The following is a 25,370-nucleotide window of genomic DNA, read 5'->3' on the forward strand; positions in this document are numbered from 1 at the left end:
GGCCTTGCACATTTATGACATTCACAGTGTCTCGTTCATCGGGCAGTATCCTTCTTGTGCGGAATCTGGAAAATGTTCGTCAAGTGGTTGAGTTGAATACTACCATCTCACCGAGTTCATCTGGTGATAGTAGCGATGTGGATGAGCTGGTCGGGCAAAAAGGAACATTGGCATGGCCAGATCTGTTCCGCCAGAAGTCATCCCGAAATGTTCCAAGGGCAGAATTGGCAGTACCATTGACAGTGTAGGCCTCCTGTATCAACATCCACCAGGCAATGCAAGACCCAGAGATGGAAAAGGAGTAGGGAAAGAATGGGACAGGGTGTATCACGGAAAGCGGCATCAGTCCACAAACCCAGCAGTTAGAAGTGTTCATGATCAGCTGATGATGATGCAACATTTGATGAAGGTGTTATTGAAGAATTCTGCACGGCCGGGTAATTCGTGGGCTGGTAGCATGTAATACTGGTGCTCTGGAGGAGTGGGGGTAGGAGTTGGTGAGGTAACAGGATGGTATATTAGTAACAGCCAACCAAGGATAAACAGGATGAGGGAGACAAACAGCGTCACCACGGTGGCCATGAAGCATTTACTATGTCGGAGACTGACATATTGTTTCTGGATTCGGGTGTTTTGGACGGCAGCCATTGTGCTAAGCCAGGTACCTCTAGTGGCTGTCTGTAATTGGTGGTTGCCTCACTGGGCGCAGGTGCCAAGAGCCCTATGGCGTTCCTTAGTCTGACACACCAGCACTACTCTCAGCCGGGGAGATCACAGCCCTACAGCCTATAGGCACTTGGCAAAGTCAAGGGCAAGCCTTCCCTCGGGGCGCAAGTTATATCGGTCGAAAGTAGGGACAGTATGGCCGGGAAACAATTGTTCTTGATGTTGAGCAGAGTTACGGGAGGGTTCCACCCTTCCTTTCAGTACGCTGTCAGTCTCTGCTTCCGTAGATGTAAAATGCAGTCTGGCATCGCTGAATGGAACAAACGTTGGGACTGTTTCTGTTTCTGAGTCTCCTTGTCCTTCCCTCACCCACTGATCATAGGGGAGGGGCAGAGGCACACGCCTGCAGTGGGACGAATGCACCCAATTCTTCCGACCTTCTACTTTCACGGCGGTGCGGGTGGCCAGCAACACCTGACGAGGCTGTGTCCAGCGGGGCTCGAGGCTCTTAGTATGTTGAAAATTTCTTACCAAGACCCAATCACAAGGTTGGATAACGTGTCCTGGGCCCTTGCTTTCGTCAGGTATGGCCTCATGCACCTGGTGATAAAGAGTGCGAAAGGTATTAGTTTGACTGTACAGATAATCCGTTAATACAGTGTATTCAACATCAGGCAGTTTCTTAGGCCGCGGGACACCCCATACATTGGCAGGCCTCCCGAACACAATCTCATCTGGGGATAGCCCTATCCTGGTGTGGGCCGTTGTTCTTGTAGACAATAGGGCCAAGCGCAGAGCATCACCCCAAGTGACACCTGTCTCGGATACTATTTTGGCCATTTTAGTTTTTAGGATGCCATTGTACACCTCCACTAGACCTGCTGACTGGGGGTGGTTAGCAGCATGAAATTTCTGTTTTATACCCAATGCTGTACAGATATATTCCATAATTTGTGCCATAAAGTGTGTCCCGTTGTCACTCCAGACCAAGCGGGGCAAACCGAATCGTGGGAGGTACTCTTTTAATAGCATTTTGGCAGTAGTGATAGTGATGCCGTCTTTGACGGGGTAGGCCCCCACCCATCGGCTGAAGGTACAGACCACCACTAGGACATATTTCAAATTGTTATATCGGTCCATCTGGATGTAATCCATTTGGAGGACTTCAACAGAGAAGGTAGGAGGAGAGAATCCTCCCTTAGGAGTAACTGTGCCTTTTCCTGGGTTACACATTAGGCAAATCATGCATGTTTTAACCAGCTTTTCAGCATATGCTGGTATCTTAGAGTTGTCCCATGTAGGTTCCAACAGTTTACATATCCCCTTTTGCACTAATGTGAGCAGGACCATGGGCCATCGTAACTACTGGTAGCACATGACTGTCAGGTAACAACCATTGTCTTTCCATAGTGGTACGGACCCAGCAACCATCAATTCCCTCCTTTGCTAATTGCTCCTTCCACACCCTTAGTTCCTCTGGAGTAGTATGGGACTGAATATCAATCACACTCTGTACTGTGTTTTCAACCATGCCCATGTCTGCCACCCACCTAGCGGGACCTCCTACATACATTCCTTCCCTTTTCCTACGAGCTGTTTGTCTGGCTGTCTGGTCAGCCAGGGCATTGCCTTTCCCAACATCATCTGTCACTTTCGTATGGGCCTTACATTTTATAATGGCCACCTTTCTGGGGAGTGTCAGGGAGTCTAACAATCGGTGAATTAGGGGGCCATGTTGAATCTTGGTCCCATGGGAAGTAAGGAAATTCCTTTCTTTCCATAACCTCCCGAAGTTGTGGGCCACCCCAAAGGAATATTGGCTGTCAGTATAAATATTTACCGTCATCCCTTTGCTTAACTCACAGGCTCTAGTGAGGGCCACTATTTCTGCTGCTTGAGCAGAGCACTGCGGAATCTGAGCTGTTTCTACTACTTGCCCTAATGTTGTGAGGGCGTAGGCGGCTGGGGTGTTACCATCTGGCCCTCTGAGACGTGATCCGTCCACATACAGTGTACCTTCTGGTTCTGCTATCGGGGTGTCCTGTAAGTCAACCGTCCCTTTGTCTCCTCCTCTGTCCTTAATATTCAGTCATGTGGGTCTAAGCGGGCATCCTGAGTATCCAGTGGGAGTAATGTGGCGGGGTTTAGTACAGTGCATCTCTTGATGTTAATGTGGCTGGAAAAGAGTGTCATTTCATATCCTGTGAGTCGTGCACTAGTGAGGTACTGTGTCTTGGTGTTATTAAGGAAGGTATCTACAGAATGGGGGACCAACAGTGTCAGGGGAGAGTTCATGACGATCCCCGCACTCTGACGGACCATGAGTCGGCCGCCGCGGTCGCCCGTAGGCATCCTGGGAGAGCCCTTGCAACAGAATCTAAGGTGGCTGAAAAATATGCACATGGCCGATGGTGACCTCTGAACATCTGGGTCAAGACAGCGCATGCACAGCCGTCTGTCTCATGTACAAAAAGAAAAAATAGTTTGCTATAATCAGGAGTACCGAGGACTGGAGCAGTACACAGAGCCCTCTTTAAATCTTGGAATGCCTGCGCATGCTCTATAGTCCATGGAAAGGAACTGTCTGATATGTCTTTAGTGGTGAGGGCAAGAAGAGGTTTGACCATGGCCAAAAAGTTGGAAATCCACTGTCTACAGTATGAGGTTAGGCCTATGAAGGCTCGCACCTGCTTTTGTGGTCGTGGGGACGTCATAGCATTGATAATGGCTACACGATCAGCGGTGAGCTGCCTTCCCCTCCTTCGAGAGGAGATGACCTAAATAGGTCACCTTCTCTTGCCAAAACTGAAGCTTTTTCAAAGAGACTTTGTGATTATGGAGGGCAAGGTGGCGTAACAAACAGAGAGTAGCTTCTTTACATGATGGGGCAGAATTTGCAGCAATGAGGAGGTCATCTACATATTGTAATAGTGTGGAGTTATCAGGGAGTTCCAAGGAATCTAGTTGACTTTTGAGGGCTTGACTATAGATACTGGGGCTCTCGGTGAAACCTTGAGGGGCATGGCAGAATCTAAAGCTCCGCCCACCAAGGGAGAAACAAAAAAAATGTCTGCTGTCAGGATGTATAGGAATGCTGAAAAAAAGCATTCTTCAGGTCTATGACAGAAACGTGCGTTGTGTCAGAACGGACTATCGTTAAGAGGGCTGTAATGTCGGGGACAACAGGATATTGGGAGATTGTTATTTTGTTAAGGGCTCTCAGGTCAATCACAAATCTGTATATTTTAGGGAGAGAGCATCTCCATTGGTCTTTTTAAGAACGGGAATAATGGGACTGTTACAGATATTACCACGTGTTTCCTCCACTACGCACTTGTCCATTAATTCAGATATTATTGTTAAAAGGGCCATTGCTCCTTCCGCGGGTAGTCGATACTGCCGGAGGCAGGGGAGAAGTGCACCTGGCTGGATGCGTACCACATGAGGGTATATGTTGAGACACCCTACATCAGTGTTTGATGATGCCCAGAGGGAGGAAGGTAAAGACTGCAATTCTGGTGGGAGGGGACCAGACAGATACATATAGGAAGCTGCGGTGGGAGAAATTGTTGGGGATACACCTTGGGGACTACATGATATGGTCGCATACTGAGCTTTCAGTAAATCCATGCCTAACAAGTTTTTACTGCAACCTATTGTAAGGACCAAGCAGCGTCAACCTGTGCAGGGCCAATATCGAGAGGGAGGGGTTAAGAGACAGGGCTCGTCACAGGTGTTCCTGCAAAACCCACAGAGACATTCATATTGCCAGAAAGGGGTGCCTCCGGGACTGACAGACGTGCAGTAGAAGACCTGGTGGCTCCAGTATCCAAAAGAAAATTCTGATTGTTCCCCACAACTGACATTTAAACATACGGGCCCCTTTGATCCACTGGAATTTGCACTCTGGTAATACCCCTTTCCTGGCTGTCCTATGCTTGGTAGTACCCTGTCTCATCAACTTCGTCATAATCATCATTGTTATAAGTGTGTGTTGCTTCGTACCCATCAAACCTATTGGCCGGGCGCGGCCAGACGGGAGCGCCATCCCTGGGCCTGCGTTCTTTATCCTGTGGATGGGGCGGGCCATGGTCCCTAGTCGGCCTCCCCTCCCTGGGAGCGCGAGGCTGAGTCTTGCCTATTCGGATGTTTTCAGCTAACACGGGACACTCATCTATCCGATGACCATACCCTTTACAATAAGCACACTGATCTGTTTGGATGGCTCCCGTACGTTGAGGGCTAGAGGGGGTAGACTGGCGAGCCCTCGGAGGGGGTTGGGGTTGAGGTCTGAAATTCCCGCGGGCATCGGAACCTCGGAGAGGGTAAGCCTGCTGCAGAAGTGCCTTAGTCTTAAGATCCCTAACCTTCTTACTTTCCTTGTCTCTATCTTCATTCTCCCTATTCTCGTGATATTGTGCCATAGCCAAAATAGCAGTCATAGTTTGGACAGACCACGTACTTTTCTTAAGCCTGGCAGAAATCTCAGGAAGAAAGTTGCTGACAAACTTATCGAAAAATACTAGTCCAGAACCTGGGGTCTGGGGATCCAAACCACTATGTCCCTGGTATTCGGTCTCAAAACGGGTAAAGAAGTCAGCCACATTCTCATCTTTTCGCTGCCTACAGGCGTTTATTTTATCCCAGTTAATGACAGTTTCCGGCAAAAGTGTTTTCATAAACGTTATTATTTTACCGGGCAAAGTCAGGATGACAGCTTCTGGTTTAGTCCCTCCTACCCTTGCTTCTTCCGTAGCCTCTAGGTCAGCCCATTTACGTCCCAACGCCACTTCATGGTCAGTATGTTGAATCTTGTCCCAAATTTCAGTGGGGACAACCGTACCAAAAAGTAAATCTATATCCTCAAGAACGAGAGTACCTGCAGATATAATCTGACCTAATTCTCTGTAAAAGGCAGCCGGATTCTTCCGGGGATCTGGTAATTGTCCGTTTAACTGCATTACTTCTGACCTTTTCCAAGGAACATGAACCCAAAGCCTGCGCCAGTGTGCCTCAACAGCCCCTCTGCCATTATTTTGGGCATCGGTAAGTGCGTTAACAAAGACAGGGGCCGCCTCTCTCATTGGCGTAGCTGTTTCTAGAGGGGTGTTGGAAAAAGCGGTCATATCACGGTAAGCCGTTAAAGCAGACATAGCGCCAAACATCCCCTCTCTCTGAACATCGCCTCTTCTTATTTGTGACCTAAGGTCCATTAATCCGGTGGGTATTTGCATAAGCGCATTCTCGAATCTTTGCATGACCAGCGTACACATGTATTCAGCCCAGGTGGTCTGTTCCATAATCAATCAATCAATAAAACTTTATTTCGGTTTTGTTCGAAAACCATAAAAGTACACATACAATAGTACAAAATTCATAATTCTTAAAAATACATGCCATATCAGGATACAGAAAGTGCAAAATCTAAAATCAACGCTCTCAAAAAAAAAAAAAAAAAAAAAAGAATACATGATTTTTCCAAGTTGTACATACAATCTCATTAAGTTCCATAATCGTCCACTGGGAAAGATGGTGGACCATATGTCTTTAAAGGCATAAATATTCCCGTTATTTATCCAACATTCACACTGTTGCTTCTGTAGGTCATTTTCTCGAAGGGACGAAAAGCTGACTGCAGAGCGCAAGGAGGCCAGTCGGGGGGAATTCAACAATTTATATAAATCCTGCTTAACTGTAGACCACGGGGAAGTAGAAAAAGGGCGGGTAGGGGTTAAGCCGCAGGGGTTGGGCGGATGGAGACTTGTTGTCATTCCCGCAGTGAGGACAGGGTTAGTGGGCGTGGTCGGTGTCATAGGAAAAATCGGGAGGGTTGGTGTGACAGGGAGAACAGTAGGAAGGGCAGTGGGGGCAGGAGTGGGCGGTGGCGGGGGACATGCGGGGTGTGAGGCGTCAGGGCAGGGTATATTGGGGCATATGCAGGAGGGATTTCTAGCCTGGTATCAAGCAAGGAATCACCTTCTTCTCCCTCTTCCATATGGCTCTTTCCTTTCTCCTCACGAGCTGGATAACATTTTTGTACCCGGGCCCTATGCTCCCTATCGGCTATTTCTACCGATTTTGTCAATTGATTTTGTAAATTTTCTCTGGCACGGTCGGCCATTGACATACGTTTCTGTTTTCTTTCTTGAGCCTTATGCTTTCTAGCTCTCTGCTCTATCTCTTTCCTCCAAAATCGGACAGATTCAAAGATAGACGGGTGCATTTTTCTTTTCATTAATTGTTCCTCTAAGTTGGCGAGAACTTGGGAATTAAAGGAGCCATAAAGTGGCGACTGTAATTCCGTGTTACTTTGTTTCGTATATTTTACCCAGAATGAGGAAAACATTATGGCAGAAGGGCAATGTTTAACATACATCGCATGGCCAGGGGGGAGTCCTGCGTACACATACAACAACATAATTTCTTGAACTTTCTTGAAGTTACTACTGGCTGGCATGCTTATAAACAGATAACAGACACCAGCGGGTTTTAAAAACTCACCTCGCTTGCTTGGCTTTTGCGAAAGCCAATAACAGCAGAATCATACAGACTTGGTGGGTGATCAGTCCACCCTTACCTTACAGGGGTAGTTCTCTTCTGCAGACGTAGGGCTGTGTCCTGCTCCAGAAAATATTTGCATGGGGACTACAGCGATGATGCGGTCATGTGGCCCAGACTGGGTGGGGAGGAACAGCGGGCGAGTCGTTCGGTTTACCGGATTGCAAGAATCCCTCGGGTAGGGCGCCTCCGTCGGAGTCTCTCCATGCACCTCCTCACATCCACCGGGCCTGACCTTTGTACTCGTGGAGTCCCTGTTCAGGCGCCATTTGAAGAACCGGAATAACTCACTTACTGGGTCTCGGCGGCGGGGGAACCGCCCAAGTCTTCCATACCCTTCATACGTAGTAAAAAGAGACACAGGAACCTTCGTCTGCAGGAGGAACCCAGATTTATTCAAATAGCCCGGGCTATGGAACAGAGTCCCAAGCTCGTTAGAAACAAGACAGAGGAGGCTGCTGCTTTACTCCGCAGCTTACAAGCCTTTTATACTTTTTCATTCCAGTCTTTTGGCTGTTAGTCCATTGTTCAATCAGGGCAGAGTTTGCAGTTGATAACCAGATCCAGAAGATGTTTGCAGTTGGTGACCTGGTCAAGGCTTGGTACTCAAATCATTGTTTACTCAGCTTGATCAAAGCACGGTCATTCAGGTCATTGTTCGATCAGCTTGATCCAAGCTCGGTCATTTAAACCATTGTCCAATCATCCTGATCAAGGCTCAGCAGTCAGACCATTGTCCAGATAACCTGATCACGGTGTCAAGGATGTTTACCAGGCAGGGTGCAGGAGATGGAAAACAAATCATTTACACAGGGAATGAATGTCTTATGGCTTTCTGTTGAACTGCAAAGAACAGGAGGGGGTTGGGTGTGCAACAGTTCCTGGGCAGAAATGCAGGCTTCAAGATGGTTTTTGTCGTGTCAGTTAGAATTTCCTCAGGCATCAGCAGAAACGACCAGGTGGGTCGTGTGGCAGTGTTTGACACGAAATGGCAATGAAAAAACAATGGAGTCCCGGTACAAATGATGCCGATCAGAAGAACACTTTTCCTCACGCTAATAAATTGGACCTGTCGTTTGAGGCGATTTTGGGCTGCTTTTGCTGCACTAAGGATTGGACTCATAAAAAACAGATGACCACATAGAAATCCAATAAATCAGTCCTCTACTACCCTGACAAATAGCGGATAGCGTATGTGAAGATAAGAGGGTTTTAACTAACGCACAGCATCCTAGCATGTACAACCACTAAAACAAAACAAGTTTAAGGGATTCTGTGGCAGGCAGAGGCGATTTGGTCTCTTGGTTGCCAGCAGAAAACCTGTTTGTGAGTTCTTCAAGATTTGTGTCTGAAGCAGTCGACTCCTCTGCAAGTGCTCTCCAGTAGTTTCAGAAGACTTTCACAAAAGGGGAGGAAACCCCTCTACATGTCTATTAGGAAGAAAGCATCCTTTTACTGTTCAATTAAAAAGTCAATGACATACACTGTACGCATTGTGTCCAAACACTGTAGTGTGTGCCTCGAGCGCGTTTTACATACATGGGAACAAACTCTTACAACAGCCACAACATACAAAGAAACGTTTTGCAGATGAAAGCTTTATTCTGGGTAAAATAATACGGCTTAGGCTTGCATTTTAGTTGTTTGAAAGAAGTCGTCTTCCAACAAATGGACTACTTTATACCCCATAACATATAAGCCATAGCGTGCACAGCTTCTCCAAATCCACACCACATAATTCTACCACACAGAGCACATTTGAACATCTCATAAGTCCGTGCCACACTATTCAACTGTAAATAATTCCACTCCACAACATTCCATGCCACATAATTACAATCCTAAAATTAAAAACCACATTTCCACTTCACTCCATACTACATCATTCCACTTCACCTAATAGCACTCCACGCAACTTAATACCACTCAAAACCACATAATTACACTCCACACAACATAATTCAATACCAAACAACTATACATAATTCCACTTCAACCTACATAATTCCACTTCACGCCACATATTGACACTCAACTCCAAAACCCATAATTACACGCCGCAAATTAGAATTCCACAACATACCACATAATTCCACTCCGCACAATAATACACAACACCATGCCACTTAATTCCACACAACACCACACAGTTCCACAATTCAGCCCCACACAATTCACCACACAACATACTTACACTCTACATAATACCACTCAACACCACATAATTCAACTCCACATATTTACACTCTACTCCATACTACATAAATACTCTCTATATAAATCCAATCAATGCCATGTAGCAACACTCCACTTAAATACACTCCACGCCATGCCACATAATACCACTCAACATATTTTTCACTCAATGCCACACTTCTACGCCACACAATTCAAATCTGCACATTTCCATTCCGCACCACATAATTCAACAAACAACACAATTCAAATCAACAATACCATTAAACAATACACCACATCCGACAAACTTCAACAGCACACCACCTAAGTAAACTCCACTACATACCACTCCACAACACAAAATACCATTCCACATAATTACACTTCATAACACACAATACCACTCCACATAATTCCAGTACACTCATTGCCACATAATTACTATTCACATAATTCCACTGCACAGTATTCAACTATACAAACCCACTCCACACCACTCAGTTCCTCAACCAAAAATTCCAATCCAACCCACATATTTCCACTCCACACCACATACATTCACTTCACTCCACTCCAAACAGAAAACTCATCGGTAAAAGATATTGTTATTTCCAACATCAATAGCTCTAACTCTCACAAATGCAAGACCTATTGCATCGCAAATGCTTGTTAAGTCTGTAGCCAGGTCACTTAGAGGTTCAACCCCAGCCTACACAGTCCACTAATTTCCACCTCTCACATCTGAAAAACAAGCACTGTTAAAGATTGATGGCCCGATGTAGGTAATCCCAGATTACCGATTCTTAAATACCGAATCATACCGATTCGGTATTTAAGAACTGCCAATCGGGATGTAGGTAATTTTACCGGATTCATTACCGAATCGGTATGAGTCGGTAATTACCGAATCGGTATTTACCGATTCGGTAATTGCCATTCATTCCTATGGGTCTGGAGGCCCATAGGAATGAATGTCAATTACCGAATCGGTAAATACCGATTCGATAATTGGAGGAAACATTGAAGGGTGGCAGGGTGTCACTTTGACACCCTGTTGCACCCCTCAATTGTGCATGGCTGCATATGTTGCAGACATACATGCCCTTAGGGCATGTATGTCTGCAACATGGCACTGTTTAAAAAGCAAAAAAAATGCTTTTTAAAGGGTTTTCATTATTTACCACCAACTTCTAGTTGGTGGTAAATAACGAATTCTTAAACCCCTGTAGCACTGATTACAGTGCTACCTACATGTCAAAATACAGATTCGGTAATTTTACCAACTCGGTATTTTTACATGCCCCTACATTTCCATCTTCAAATACCGGTTGGTAACGGCTGAAATCGGCCGTTACCGACCGGTATTTGGTCTCCTACATCTGGCCCTAAGTGTGGTGAATATGTGAGGCTGTCTCTGCCAGGTACAGCTGCTAAGTGAAAGTAAAACATAAAAAAAATTAACATGAAGTGTGACACCCATCCATGAAGCTGCATTTTTCACCCAATAGCCTGTGTAAACAAACTTTATTTTGTTGCACTGCTCCCACTTCACGGATGGCTGGCGTGCTTCATGTTAATTTTTTAAATGTTTTATTTTCGCACAGCCGCATTACATGGCCGAGGCAGCCTCACACATAACCCCACACTTTGTTAAGGATGAAGTGCTGCGTATGTGTGAGGCTGTGTTCGCCTGCACGAAACACCAAAAATAAAGAAAAAGTAATGCAGTGAAAGCAAATACGTGAACCAAACTGAAAGGATCCATGTAGAAGGGGCAATTGCCAGGGCTGGAACATAACACCCACAAGGCACAAGTGTACCCTGTGCACCAACCAAAACAATGGACTTTATAAAGGCACGCCAAGCAACCAATCAAAAAGCAGTAGGTGTGTGTTCATGACACAGAGGAATTACTAAATGCGTTGCAGAGCAGCGCATGCACGCTATCTCTAGGCTCAACCTAAAAAAGTATGGGAACTGTTGTGGTGCATGCAATGGGACGGGGTTATCTTGGTTGATGCAGTGGAGAATAGTGATGTGTGTATTTTTAGTGCTACGAGGTCCCAGTCTGTGATAGAGAGCTCTGTGAATATGTAAGTCAGTATTATAAACTCGCATTACACACAGTATAAGATAGACTGCTAAAAATTACACAAACAATTTTAGGATAAAATGGTGCTTCCAAAATATAGATTTTAGTAATACCTAGACTGTACATAATGCATTTTTTTAACTTCATTATCTCTTCAACACCTCCTCAGGGGTAGTAAGTGCTACATAAATGCAATTATTATTAAAAGCGTGCACTTTACACCTTAGTTGTTAACTCTTTGCACTACCAGTCAAAAAAATAAATTTTTGTCATCACAAAGCTTCAAATGTTTCAATCAATTAAAGCCAGTACCGGCTACCAAGCATCCTTTACATTTGCAGATTACCCTTTACATTTGCAGATTAACTCGTAGCGTGCATTTGCATTTCTTTCAGGCAAGCAGGCACCCTGGCAGGAAGGCTTTTTTAGCTGTCTGCTTTGGCTTTTGTTTCACAGCACAGGAGACTCACTGAATTACACTTCAGCTGAAGTATTCAAACGATCGGAATTACCTGTCCCAGAATGGGTGTCTTTTTACAACAAGCATTTACAATGCAACGGTTTCGCCTTTGGAAAAGTTTGAGCTATTGGCATTGTAAATGACAAAATTTGTATTTATGTGTTGGTTTTGAAAACAGATAAATAAATGGCATTGTCATTTACATTGCTAATAGCTCTAACTTTTCCAAAGGCGAAACCGTTGCATTGTAAATGCTTGTTATTTAATTGAAATTAAAAGTTTTAAGTAAAAAATGCAATAAGCTAAAGGCAGTGAGCATTTGTTTACAAAGGAAAAATAAGTAAACATGGGAGCAAAAACGCAGTACACAAAAAAGGAATTAAAGGAGAGAATTGCCAACTAACAAAACCACTGATGTACACTACTTTTTTGGCAAATGCGCAAGTCATCAGGACAACTGCCACCACACACTGTGTAGGATGAGGGCTATCCTACTACTGCACCCTGTATATTGTTGTGGGCAGAAGATAAATGTGAATGACAGTTTAAGAGGACTGCGGATGAAGAGTCCTGGCTCAAACCCCTCCTATGTATGTACAGATGTATTCAGATTAATTTGTTAATCTGTTTCAGTCAGGTCGTTAGAGGAGACAGGCCGAATAAAAGGAATACCAGCCTAAAACGCAAGTGTTGATAAACTAGGCAGGCACTTTCTGTAGCACCCACAAAACCATGTTCTACATTTCTTATTTATTTCACGTTCTCACACAGCACTCCACCACCGCAAGGTGTTCAGAAGTCAGTCTGTGATACACCTCTAGTTTTATGTAGAATAACGTTATTAGAATAGTAGAAAATTAATATTTCTACAATGACCTATAACTTTAAAAACTTTCCAGCCTCTCACACTGGTGTATTTACCCCAATGTGCCTTAATGCACACACCACTTATTAACATTGCTCACACCACTTTCACATTACCATGCACGAAAAGACATACAAAATAATAAAAGAGGCTATTATACATTGATTTAAAAAAAAGCATACTCTTGGAGCTAAACGTTGTTCTGACCAGCGCTTCCATCATAAGAAAAAAAACAGACAACTTTTTTTCTAGTTTTCACATAATCCATCCTTCTACAACTGACAAAAATATCTTTAGACATGCTGAATACAAATACATCAGCTCAAGAGAAAAGCATATCCAAATTAAGATTCCACGTTGCTTTCCGCCATTAATAATGAATCCATGTTATTTAACTCTCCAACACTGATGGTGAACCTTTTGAAACTCCAGAGGAGGAAAAACTGGAGAACTACAAATTTGATTTGTTAACGTATTTGGAGTAATTGTTGCTTTAAAGGTGTAAAAAAAGGAAAGGCAAACGGAACAAAAAGAAAAAGAAACTACCTAAAAGAAAAAAAAGACAGAGAAAGAAAAAAATGAAAAAGTGGACCCAAAGAATAATGAACAAAGCAAAATTTTAGAAAGAGGGAGAAGAGACACACAGAGGGGAAAAAAGGAAGAAGGATAAAGAAAGACAGGGGAACAAGAACAAAGAAGAACAAGAACAAAACAAAAAAAGAAAACAAGGAAACAAGGAAAGGAAAAGCAGAGATGAAAGAAAAATAATGAAAGAAAGATGCCAGCAAAGAAGATGAGAATTGTAGAAAAGATGGAAAGAATTGGAAAGAAAGAACAAAAGCAAGACAACATTAAAGCAGATAGAGAAAGAGAGCTAGGGCCGTTTAAAACCCTGGAGTTAGACGCACTGTCAGCTCGACTAGCTGGGGTTTGAATTAAAAGGTGATCTACTCTATCCAAGTGGAGGTCTGAATAGTTTTACCTTTTGTTGTGCTCCTGTTTCTTTGTTGTGGACGAACTTGCGCCGTTTCCGCATGATGAGGCTTTACCAGGCTCCCCTCACTGTAAGTTCTCAGAATCTTTTCACTTGATGTTAGTTTTCTGGGCGAGCCATATTTCCTCGAGGCAGTCACTTTTGATTGTGCACAAGCTGAAGTCGCGGGCCTGGCCAAAGCGCGAGGGCTTGGACATGTTACGGATATGCTCTCTGACAGGACTGGGAGCCTGCACTCTCTTGCAGCCCTTTCCGCAGATTTGGGGGGCGGCCACAGACTTCAGTGAGAGCGCCCCATCGCCAGCGTGATCCTTTTCAAACCACCTTCCTGTGGTCACAGAGAGAGCTCGTCTGACTCGACGACGTAGGAATGTAGGTATGTGCTGAGGTAAAACTTGGGATGGTCCTTCTGTGGCAGCTCGTGAACCAAACAGCCAGACCAGATGCCATGCGCGTGCAAAGGTATTTCTGCTGGCATGCACAGACTAGACACTGGGCATCATAAAAGGCGGAACAAAAATTCCACTCTGCTCCATCTATTCAGGTCAAGTCGAGAAAACCGTTCACACGTTTCTCTGCTATTTCCACGTTTGCAATTTGACGGACGGCGGGAGGGGGCGGGAGTGGACACGGACGGCGGGAGGGGGCGGGAGTGGACACGGACGGTGGGAGGGGGCGGGAGTGGACACGGACGGCGGGAGGGGGCGGGAGTGGACATGGACGGCGGGAGGGTGCGGGGGAGGGCGGGAGTGGACACGGATGGCGGGAGGGGGCGGGAGGGGGCGGGAGTGGACACGGACGGCGGGAGGGGGCGGGAGTGGACACGGACGGCGGGAGGGGGCGGGAGGGGGCGGGAGAGGACACGGACGGCGGGAGGGGGCGGGAGAGGACACAGACGGCGGGAAACGTGCACAGGACAGCGAGGGGGGGGCGGAAAGGCACACGGAGGTGGCGGGAATGGACAGCGCATCAGTGAAAGGGGAGGGAACGGGAAAAAACGTAACTCCGCCCTGGGAAAAAATCTCGGGAACGCCCCCGAATCTGGTCCGGCCTTGACGGACAGATCTCTGTTCCAATGGCTAGCCTCCATTTATGGAGCTAGCCAATGGGACAGGGGGGCGTATTCCATTCTCCTTACTGGAAATCAAGAGATTTCTCTGGAGGCGGAGCTAAGAGCTCCGCCCTCCAGCGAAACCTAAAAAGTAGGGGAACAGTTTTTCATAAATCAAAAAAGTAGGGGCAGGATTTGCTCCTACTATCCTGCCTACTTCGACCTCAGCACTTATGGTTGCCACCTGCCCATTACATTACAGACATGGCCAGTATTTTAGAACTCGTAAAAAGCAATTAGTAAAATCACCAAAATCTTGTATTTTTCTCCCTTAGAAATATGAACTTAAAACAGCAAATACGTGAAACATTTGTTATCTAAAGGCTTACTAAATGAGTATTAATACAAACAGGGGTATAACTGCCATTGTGAAATGTATAAAGAGTATTTTATACAAATTGTTATAAGGATTGGTACCTGTTAGGATCTGTTTTCCTTTTACGCGTGGTATGTAGAATGCCACTTAATTCTATTACAGGAATGGAGGCTTCTGATTATGCTTCTCTTTCTATTTATTTGCTACTCACAGCAGCCAATGAAACGCTTTTGTATGAAAATAAAACTACATTTCCCATGATGCTTAGTCCATACATCACATCCTGTCAGACCCTATAAGAGCCACCATAACCTGTAGATGAGCCTCTTTCTTTGCTGCTTACGCAGGAGTTAAATGGATTATTTTCATTGCGACTTGCATTGTGATTGCTTTCCGATATATGCACTTTTGTTGTCGCACACTGCGCGCTCTGTGCTTAATTGGTTGGAATGCTCCAGCTGGGAGCTTTATTAAATTGAATTGCCATCGGGCTGTATTGACTTCACGCTCCCGCTGGGAGCCTTGCAGGCATTGCGATTAGCGCTCCTGCTGGGAGCTTTGCATGTTTACCGCCCGTTCCGGCTTGCATGGATTTCGAAGCGCCTTCTGGAGCGCAGAGTACCGCGCTGCTTGCGGCAGCATCTGACAAGCTTCATTAACCGCGGTGGCTTCCCTAATATGCCGGGCGGTTTTCTTGGCGAGTTTTCCCTCTCGCTAACGTGCGTAGCCCAATTGGGCTACTTTTTTGTCGTTTTTGGGCTACGCACATAGCACACACCCTTTTGTCGTTCTGAGGCACATTAGCCTCGTGGAAATTTCTCTTGAGATGCCTGATCTGGCTGCAGCAGTCCTCTGGCCCCGGGGGGAGCCCACACTCCTCATACCTTTAAATAATTAACTCTTCCTACGCCCTGTGGGTTACAATAACATCTATACAGCATTTGTTGAGGAGCTAGGTACTTTTGGGGTGTGCAGTGGGTTAGCTCCCCGCTTACACCTCTTAATACCCATATCTCCAGTGCATCATGGATGACTGGGTACGCTATCAGGATGATGAAGTTTAAGAACAGGAAGTGCATGCAACTTCTGTGGAGTATAATATTGTGGAGGCTCTTGACGCTTCTGTCCAAGATTCCGTTAACCGGGCCATTGAAAAGGCAGTACCTGGTACTGTGCAACAAGCATTGGCTTCTGCGTTGAAATCCATCACTAAACAATTAGAGAAGTTTGCTAAAAGGCATGGGTTTAACGGCAATACTAAGGAAGATGATGTTTCTGGTGAGCCTAACGTGAAATCTTGGCCCCATTCTGGTGCTCTTGCGACAGTACCAAAATCATCTACTCCACCTAACGTGGGTGTTAAAGCTAAACGTCAGGAGCATAGGGACACGGACACTGACAGTGATACCGACACCACGGCGACAGATACTCTGGAGGAGGAAGGTCCTCCCAGAAAGCGTTCATGCGAAACAAAGAATGTTGAACAAGACCCAGTCCAAGCCCTGAACACCCCCTTTACTTTTAATCCGGCCGACATTGTTAATTCTAGATCGTCGGTTTGGGCTCCTGCCCCGGGGGTAACGGCATATCTCCACGACAACCTGTGCAAAAGTTTTGATAAGGACGTGCGTAACAGGTTGCGCTCTGAGTGCCCTAGGCCGGATATCCCGGATAACGTGGCGGAGACGCCTGACATAAATGTTAGTCTCCTTACTTTTCTAAAGAAGTTTACTAAGGACCCTAAGAAAGGAATTGATCGGGCCTGGCGCAGTTGCCAAGACAAACTTCTGGATGTGGCGGGACATTAGCCCAAATCTTAGGAATGGCCCTAGAGGTGAAAGATTCTGGTGCCCCGATGGATCCCGACGTCCTGGCTGGGTGGACCGAAAGGGCGATTTGCTTGTTGGGCAACACCAATTGTGCTATTTCCACAGCGAGGCGTAAGTCGCTCCTCAAGAGGATGGACTCTAACTTGACAGAGGTGTCTGCGGCTGAGCCAGGCCCTCTGGCGGAGGGCAACCTCTTCTGTGACCGTTTTGTGAAAGACGTCTCCAAGTATGTAGGCACATTCACGTTCCTTGACAAGGCCCAATCTGGCATCAAACGTGTTTTCAATGCTGGCCTTTTTAACTGGGCCGGGCGAGGTAGAGGGCGCTTGCCAGGTCGCTACTATCAGCAAGGTCCTCAACGAGGAGACTATGGCCAAGGCCAGTGGGACTCCACTCGTGGAGGTACCTTCTATCCTACCAGACAGCGTTTCAACAAGTGGCACTTCAACAGAGGCGGTCATCGAGCGGGCTTCCAAGCTCCAGAGTCTGCAGGTAAGTATTTCCGACAACTTTCAGTTACCCTTGTGGGGTCGTACTCAATTTTTCTATCACAATTGGGCTCTGATAACGCAGGACATATGGGTCCTACAGACAATGCCGGGGTTTCACCTGGATTTTTTTCAAACTCCCTTTCAGGATGGCCCACCCCGGCAACTCTCTTTTTCCCAACTCAAGTGCGATTTTATAGATGCAGAACTGGACGCATTGCTGCAGAAACATGCGATTGCGTATTGCGACGATGGCCCTCGCGGTTTCTGGCGCAATATCTTCTTTATTCAGAAGAAAGGCGGAGGTCACAGGTTGGTACTGAATTTAAGGGAATTCAACCATTTCATGACATACAACCATTTCAAGATGGAGCGTATCCATCTCTTGGCAGACTTGCTGAAGAAAGGAGACTGGATGGTCCGGTTGATTCCTACTTTTTCCCCTCACTGCCGTTTTCTGCAGTTTCAATGGCGGAACCGGTGGTTCGAGTATTTGGTCCTTCCTTTTGGACTTTCCTCGGCTCCATGGTGCTTCACCAAGGTGATAAACCGGTGATAGCACACTTAGGGGAGCAGGGCGTCCGCATTATAGTGTACCTAGACGGCACAGCATTTGCACATGACCATGTCTATTCTTCAAAATTTGGGGTTTGTCACCAACATTCCCAAGTCAGCTATTTGTCTGACTCAGACACTAGATTTTCTAGGGTTTGTCATCAATTCACAGACGGCACAACTGAGCCTTCCTCGATCCAAACTAAAAGACATCAAGAGGGAGCTTTCTACTCTACTGTCCAAACAGACGGTTTCATTTAGGGTGATTGCCAGAATAGTTGGGGCCCTTAAGAGATTGAAGATTCAACACCTCCGGAAGGGCCTGTCGTACACGGACCGGGTTCCCCTTTCTAGCGAGGTGCGAGAGGAGATACAATGGTGGTTCGCCCACGTGGATGCGTGGAATGGCAGAGCCATCTTCGGCTCTCAGCCAGAAGTTGTCATAGAGTCTGATGCCAGCCGGTGGGGCTGGAGAACGCGCTGCAGGGATATCGCCACCAGAGGTCGGTGGTCCCTGCGTGAGCTCTAACTGCATATCAATTGTCTAGAACTATTACCAGGGTTGTTTGCGATCCCGACGTTCTCTCCCAAGCAGGTCTCATGTTGCATCCTCCTGTGGATGGACAATATATCAGCAGTGAGGTACATCAACAAGTTGGGAGGCACGAGATCGTCGCTGTTAGCAGAAATAGCGAAGGACTTTTGGCATTACTACCTGAGTCATCAGATTTCGGTTATAGCAGAGTATCTTCCGGGACAATCCAACGTAGTAGCGGATTGAAACTCACGATACCTAAAAGATTACAGCGACTGGCAACTCCAGCCCCAGATATTCCGTTGGGTGCAAGCTGTGTGGGGCACATGCGAGATAGACCTCTTTTCGTCCAGACTGAATCATCAACTACAGATGTTCTTCAGTTGGAGACCCGATCCATTAGCGAGAGCAATGGATGCCTTTTGTCAGGACTGGTCCAAAGGCCTGAATTATGCCTTCCCCCCTTCATCTTGATTCCGAGGGTGACCACTCTCGTAACCCGACAACGGGCGGAGATAATCCTGATAACCCCACTGTAGAAGTTGCAGCCCTTGTTCCCAATACTATTGGAGATGAGCTGCGACTTCCCTAGGAGGATTCCTTGGTCCTTGACGATGCTCCAGGGCCCTCATTTCAGGCAACAATGGGAAATGCCAGGATTTTCGGACAAGGCTGCAGCCTTCATAAACCAGGCCTGGGACCCTTCCACCAGGAAGTGATACTTTTCAGCCTGGAAGGGCTGGGTTCGTTGTTGCCTGGAACAACATGTGGATCCCGTGGGGGCGGAGTTATCCCATGTCGTAAATTTTTCATCGGAGAAAGTGACCGAAGGTCTGGCATACCACTCCGTGAATAATTTTATGTCTGCCATGTACGCTGGACACTCCCAAATAGATGGCAAACCTATGCACCTGGTCATTTGTAAATTGTTAAAAGGTATCCGCATTGCAAATACCCCCAAACCAAAGTATTCTTGTTTGTGGGACGTTTCCTTGGTTCTTTCTCTATTTGGTAAATGGCCAGATAATAATTTGTTATCTAGGAAACAACTGTCGGCCAAGCTTGCTATGTTGTTATGTCTATCTGCCTGTCAACGTTCATCCAACATCAACGCTCTGGATCTTACAGGTAGAGTATTTACCCCGGAAGGAGTTTCTTTTAACATTACTGCCAGAACGAAAACGTTCTCAAGAAGTATAGATTATCATGCTTTCCCTTCTTATGCAAAGTTGTGTGTGGTTCAATGCCTTAATGCCTATGAAGAGTGTACTAGGTCTATAAGACCGACTAGTTCAGTCCAATTGTTAATTTCATTACAAAAACCTTTTAAACCTGTGTCTGCAGCTACCATTGACAGATGGTTAAAATCAGTCATGCAAGAAGCAGGTATTGATACCCAGGTGTTTAGGGCGCATTCGGTTTGTGGTGCCATATCATCAGAAACTTTCCCTTTTAGGTTCTACTATTCAAGATATCATGAGTTCTGCTGACTGGTCTTCTGAGTCTACATTTAAACAATTTTATTATAAACCGGTGGGTGATATAGCTTCAGTTGTGTTTGATAAGCATTAAACTAGCATAATCAGAACCCTCCGATCCTGTAATAGAATACAAAATTAGCTAGCATTCAAACTAAAAATTTTCAATTCTGTTAAGGACACGGAGGCGAGGATTATCCCACCCGGTTATATTACAATGTTTACCCACCCGTATGTATTTGATATTCTGTTTAAGCAGAAGTTACGGGTTCCTCTGTTTCATTCCTTTCAGGTTCTGAAAAGACGATGGAGTAGAAGTACTTCTGGTTGAGAAGACATTGGTTTTTCCAGTTGGTTCGGTTCTTCCACGTTGGAGGATGGTTATTTGGACTTCAGTTACTGTTTTTGGACTTAAACTGTTTGAGCACAGAAGGAGGCTCATCTACAGGTTATGGTGGCTCTTTTAGGGTCTGACAGGATGTGATGTATGGACTAAGCATCATGGGAAATGCAGTTTTATTTGAATACAAAAACGTGCACTGAAAGAACGGCCAGTTCTTAGTGACATCTTTTATTGACGTCTTATGTCCAACCTTACGTCAAACCCGGCACCTTTCAGGTATAAATATACCAACGTTGCCTTAAGCAAACACACGGTGGTTTGGAGCAGAGCGGCTATCTACTTGCCCGAGAGCCCAGCTGATGCGAGAGCCCACGGAAGCCGCCCCTCCCCTTTGACGCACTGAGAGAGAAGCTGTCTTTTCTCCTGCCGAGAAAATACAGCTCCGGTGTTTCCAGATACCCTTGCGGGTTGCTGGGATATCGAGTCCTGAGAGAGAGATACCGGACCTCCTACATTCTATTACCCAGGTACGGAGCTGACTAAACCCTTGAGAGAATTCTTGATTCAGATTCCTTGGCAAAAACCAACTTTACTTAAAACTGCTACTTACTTACTCCTTCCCACGTATTAGGCTTAGGTCAGGTACACCGGGATAGGCGTATTTAGAAGCACCAGTTGAGTACGTTAGTCAATGTATATATGTATGTATATATTTTATCCATTTTAAAGTATCATATGGCTAAGAAACCATATCAATGCTTTTACAGTATTATTTCATAATACTCCTTTTACTGTACGCACTTACTTTATGATAAGTATTGCAATTATGGCAATTCATTTCTCTTGCATGAGAAAGAAGACTGCTCAATAAATAACACCTTTTATTGAAAACGCCCGTCTCTCTATTTCTCTGCACTCTGGTGAAACTAAGTATGCACGATTGACTGAGTGAAATAACTGTCTATTGTTTTCACACGACTCTAGAGATACACTCTTTATTCTGAGGGAGCAAAGTTGTCATGTTTATGCGGTGGTCAGAAGCTAATCCCTTCTTGTCTAAATCAGGAGAGTTAACTCTTTCCTGAACATTCGAGAAAGTTTCTAGTGCGCAGAGCTTATTGGGAATATAGGAACTACACTACAGCACCAGTGTTGCCAGCTATGGTTCAGGTTTATGGGGGTACTTAAATACGGAAGTATTACAGAGAGTAGAGAATTCCTTCTTCTGATATCTTTTGTCAGTCCCCCAAAGTACAACGGCTGCCACCTAGAATTAGGACTGGCTCATATATCAGATATTTTAAAGATCCACCCAATAATGTTGTGGCGGCGTATCTGGACCACTGAACAGTGTAAGTTAACCCGTTCCCTTATAGAGGAATGCATGCTACTTGATAACACCCAAGAGATTAGACGGTTAGCTTACGTAAAGTCCTTTTTTAATGATTTAGGCCTCCAGAGATATTTTATAAACCCACATACTATCTCTGAAATACCCAGAAGAGAGCTAAAAAGGATCTCTCTCCTTCATCTGGGCGACCTTCGACTAATCCAAGAAATAGGAAAAAGCTCAGTGCAACATCTGCTGACCATTCAAACCACCTTCTCGATCCAGCCATACCTGAAGTATAACCTAAGTCAATTTGAAAAATGTTTGCTTATTCGATTCAGATTAAATACTTTCCATAGGCTGATTTCGTTTCCAAAGCAGAACGACTGGACTAAGAATTTACCACCATGTCCATGTGATTGTAATTCCCCGCAATCCTAAATCCATATTTCCTTGTTCTGCAAGTTTTATGAGGCTCCACGCAGACGATGGATCGTCCCGATATTGAGACAAATGAGACTCCGAACTTGCCGCCCAGCTTTCCTAGCACTACAGATGTTAGAAAATGAATTACATGCTAAATTCATTGCCTGATTTTTTTAATTTTGTGTAAATCACCGTCCAAATCTTAATTAATTAATTACTGTTTTATCCTTTAGTCAAATCATGTATTTTCTTTTTAAAGATTTTAAGTGTAAATATGTCAAGTTTGTACTTTTATGGTTTTCCTCGAATAATGAAAATCGAATAAAGATTTTGACTGACTGAAGTAAAAAACAGCAAAGCCTAAAACTGTTAGTAATGTATGTGAACAGGGTACTACTTGCAAATCATCTGATTTGAGTGATAAAAGTGTGGTACTTTGTATTGATGATATTCAATCTCAGTCACATGAGAGTATTAAAGTCATGCACATGGAAATTGGTACTATTCGGAAGCCTTATTGCCGCAAAGCAGTTGGTTACACTGAGGTCAATATGATCACAGATTTGGGATCCCCATTCACATTAATAGGCACAGAAGATTGGAAAAACTTTAACAATGTGACTGATTAAATCTTTCATTAAACCCATTGCATATGATGGTAAACCTATTGAGGTTTTGGGTGAGTTTCATACCAAACTTTCCCTTAGAGGCAATTCTATCAAACCCATAGCAGATGATAGTAAACGTATTGAGGTTTTGGGTGAGTTTTATGCCAAACTTTCCTTTAGAGGCAATTCTACTTCTGCAGTAGTGTATGTAGCTAAACATTGTTCATCGTTGTTGGGACGGCTGGATCAACATAATTTGGGAATAATTTTGGACTCTAATAGCCCAGAACAAGTTATGCTAAAGAAGGAATTCACTGGTGTTCAGGAAATTCAACCATCGATATGGGAAACCAAGTTTCCCAAAGTCTTCAATGAAACCCTAGGGAAGTTAGAGGGTTTTAAGCATGAAATACAGCTTAAAGATGGTGCTGATCCTGTGGTTCATAAAGTGAGAAGAGTTCCCTTAGCTGTCAGAGCATATCTATTGAAAGAACTAGATAAGTGACAAGAACAAGACATTATTGAGCCAAATGAAAGCCCGGAGTAGTTGTCACCTGTAGTTCTTGCAATAAAACCCAAATGGAGTTTAAGAATGTGCGTGGCTCTAAGAGACCTGAATGCCAAAATCTGGGTAGATCCTCATCCTCTGCCCAACATAACAGAAATGATATCATTGGTCAAGGGTGCCAATTGTTTTTCCGCCCTTGACATGACTTTGGCACATCACCAAATAGTTTTCCATGAGGATTCACAACATTTAACGTGATTTATTACTCCAGAAGATGCTTTTTGTTTCAAAAGAATGCCTTTTGGTTTAGCTTCAGCATCTGCTGCATTTCAACATGTTATGGAAGGATGCAGAAGGCATTTTGTGATTCCCGGATGATGTTTTTGTATTCGGGGACACAGAGGACAACCAGGACAGACATTTAGCACAAGTTTTGGATGTCCAAGAACCGAAAGGGGTCACTCTTAGGTGCTGATAAGTATAAGTTTGGCGTAACTGACGTAACTTGTTTGGTTCACAAATCAGCAGTGGGTGTTGAACCTAAGGCCAGTTTAGTTAAGGCCATTGTGGAAGCACCTGTTTCCCAGGGAAAGGACTAGTTGAGATCATTAATGGGTTTAATGGAATTCTACTCTTCGTTCATTCCCAGTTGTGCTCAAAGAACACATGCCATTGTTAAGGAAGAATGAGAAATGCGTGTGGAGTGATTTTTGTGAGCAGGAATTTGCTGACATCAAAAAGGAGATTGGCAATGCTATTCCCCTCAAGCCTTTTGATACCAGAGATTCGGGCTGGACTGTTCCCACGAGGCACAGGGTCAGACTGATTTGCATATAGCCATGTCTGAACTGGGGTGGCAGAGTGGGCTAAAGAACGGTGATGGATTAAACCCAGATCTTTTGCCTGGGTGTGAGTGTTTGATTGATTCAGATGCTCCGTCCATCACCACCCCCTTTTGTACCACTTTTGGCTGCAATAAGTGTGGCAGGGTATGCTCAGACGTGAGTCCCTTGCTCACTTTGCCACTGGATTCAAGCAAGCCGGGCTGAAGACGGCTGGAATGCCAGAAACCGGTCCTCGGAAGCTTGTTTCCGGTCCAGGGAAGACATGGCTTGGCAGTTCGGGCTGGACTGTTCCCAAGAGGCACAGGGTCAGACTGATTTGCATATAGCCATGTCTGAACTGGGGTGGCAGAGTTGGCTAAAGAACGGTGATGGATTAAACCCAGATCTTTTGACTGGGTCGTGAGTGTTTGATTGATTCAGATGCTCCGTCCATCACCACCCCCTTTTGTACCACTTTTGGCTGCCATAAGTGTGGCAGGGTATGCTCAGACGTGAGTCCCTTGCTCACTTTGCCACTGGATTCAAGCAAGCCGGGCTGAAGACGGCTGGAATGCCAGAAACCGGTCCTCGGAAGCCTGTTTCCGGTCCAGGGAAGACATGGCTTGGCAGTTCGGGCTGGACTGTTCCCATGAGGCACAGGGTCAGACTGATTTGCATATAGCTATGTCTGAACTGGGGTGGCAGAGTGGGCTAAAGAACGGTGATGGATTAAACCCAGATCTTTTGACTGGGTGTGAGTGTTTGATTGATTCAGATGCTCCGTCCATCACCACCCCCTTTTGTACCACTTTTGGCTGCCATAAGTGTGGCAGGGTATGCTCAGATGTGAGTTCCTTGCTCACTTTGCCACTGGATTCAAGCAAGCCGGGCTGAAGACGGCTGGAATGCCAGAAACCGGTCCTCAGAAGCTTGTTTCCGGTCCAGGGAAGACATGGCTTGGCAGTTCGGGCTGGACTGTTCCCATGAGGCACAGGGTCAGACTGATTTGCATATAACCATGTCTGAACTGGGGTGGCAGAGTTGGCTAAAGAACGGTGATGGATTAAACCCAGATCTTTTGACTGGGTCGTGAGTGTTTGATTGATTCAGATGCTCCGTCCATCACCACCCCCTTTTGTACCAGTGTGGCAGGGTATGCTCAGACGTGAGTCACTTACTCACTTTGCCACTGGATTCAAGCAAGCC

The sequence above is a fragment of the Lissotriton helveticus genome, chromosome 7 (assembly GCF_964261635.1).
Source record: "Lissotriton helveticus chromosome 7, aLisHel1.1, whole genome shotgun sequence".
Lineage (NCBI taxonomy): Eukaryota > Metazoa > Chordata > Amphibia > Caudata > Salamandridae > Lissotriton > Lissotriton helveticus.